Genomic DNA, 2,026 nt, shown 5'->3' with positions numbered 1-2,026 from the left:
AAACATATAGAACACTTCACGAATTTGTGTGCTATCCTTGTGCAGGAGCCATGCTAATCTTCTCTGTATCGTTCCAATTTTAGTATGTGTGCTGCCAAAGTGAGCACTCAGCTCTGCTCTTGAGTGAAATTAATGAGAAGAAACTAAAATCCTTTGTACAATGTTTAAGGAAATATTTCAGCAAATAGAACAATGAATAGGAAAATCTAACTTCTTTTTTATGATTTCATATGAATTGTGTTGGCTTATTGCAATTATTGTCTGATTGCGATCCTACAAGAGCATGAAAGTACAGACTTTCCGTATCTCAATACAGAAGGAAAACAAGGTGAAATAAAACACATTCAGTGTCCACATGTATGGAGATTCTGTCTGCATAGAGAATGCATCACACACCAAGTTCTGTATTATACTTTTCCATTTCAGTTTTCAGTTTATTTTCTACATCAATCTTTGAAGAAGCCTTATTATATTATACATTTTGCAGATGAAGTGAGCAAAACTTCAAGCTGTTAAGAAAACTTTCCAATGTTTAAAATGTTAGGAAGTAGAATAGACTTGAGCACAGTCTTCAAAAGAAAGTGTTAATATCCAGCTAACTTATTTTCCTGTCCAATTTTATTTTATCTTATTTAGAAGATTATATATGGGTATATGTGTGCGTATGTTTGTATTTCCTGTAATAAATTCAATCTTTCAATCATCAGAGTAGATAGATATTTCTATATTGAAAGAAAGTCTGTAACATCATGGCAAATACAACTTAAAAGCTTATCTTTTAAAGATCCCACCGTCATGCCAATAAAAAGTACCCCGAATTGACGTCTACCAAATACATAATATATATTTACTGATATATGAAATTTAATCAACGATTTAAGAAATGGAAATATTTAAAAATAATTTGTAATTGAGCAACTAGAAATGTGAATTAAGAGAGACAGGAGAAGAATCAGCACAGCGAGTTATCACAGGAGAAGGAGAAGGAGAAAATGTTCTGAAGAAAGAAGACATTATTGAACTCTAAAGAAAATGAGGATCAAAAAGAAGATCGAATGTATTGAACAAAATATTATAATTGAAAATCTTGATAAAAATTTTATTCTGGAATGGCAGAAAAACAATAATAATATTGCAATTTAAAATAAAGTTAAAATGGTAAAATAATGAGTTAGAAACCACCAGTTTTTGAAGTCACGTTTAATGTATACTACGTTTCTTCCAGTAATTGATCACTGTTTTGAGGTGAACACTTTAGCAAGTTTTGCCAAACACATACAGTCTTGTAACCACCAACACAATCAAGACGGAATGTTTCTTCCAAGCTAGTGAATTCTCTTATGTCCCTTTATAGACAATACCATCCCCTCCTTCAGTCTCTGATAACCACTGAAAAACCACTGGTGTGAATAATGTCATGCTTTTGCCCTTTCCAGAATGTGATCTAAATGGAATCATACAGTTGTTGGAGAAGGACATCTAGAGAGAGGACATGATCAGCAGTTGACCCTCGAACACAACTCAGGCATCCAAGGGCTCTTTATCTCCCCCCACACTCTCATCTTTGGAGTGTATGTTCTGCCTACTGTTCACCTGCTAGCAGTTAATTCCAGTATGCACCTGAGAGAGCAAACTGTCGTCGAGACCATCAGGATGAAATCTGTGGACATCTACTCCTCTCATGCCCACTCAAGATGAGTCTCGTAAGTTTCTTTGCTCATTAAGTCTATATTTGATGATAAGACCCAGCTCACATTATTGTTGTTGTTAGGGGCTATTGAGTCACCGGCAACTTTTGGTAACTCTAAGAATGAGTGACATCCACAATGTCCTGTCCTCAACAGTCCAGTTCAGCTCCTGTAGACTCATGCCTATAGCTTCTTTATGAAGTCAATGAATCTCATCCTTGATCTTCCTCTTTTCCTGTTATCTTTTATTTTCCCCAGCATTATTGTCTTTTCCAAAGAATTCTGTTTTCTCATGATGTGCCCAAATTAGGACAGCTTCAGTTTTGTCATTTTTGCCT

The 2,026-nt window shown here is 34.9% G+C and overlaps 1 non-coding gene across 1 annotated transcript; it reads right to left on the bottom strand.

Moving 5' to 3' along the window:
* Nucleotides 1-107, bottom strand: LOC111732623. Its single transcript, XR_002777633.1, has one exon. It is a non-coding gene; the product is annotated as a U6 spliceosomal RNA (small nuclear RNA).
* Nucleotides 108-2,026: the final 1,919 nt, after the last annotated feature.

The sequence above is a fragment of the Pteropus vampyrus genome, unplaced genomic scaffold, assembly GCF_000151845.1.
Source record: "Pteropus vampyrus isolate Shadow unplaced genomic scaffold, Pvam_2.0 Scaffold474, whole genome shotgun sequence".
In the NCBI taxonomy this organism is placed as follows: domain Eukaryota; kingdom Metazoa; phylum Chordata; class Mammalia; order Chiroptera; family Pteropodidae; genus Pteropus; species Pteropus vampyrus.
The sequence above is the reverse complement of the archived record's forward strand: the minus strand, read 5'-3'. Positions and strand labels throughout refer to the sequence as shown.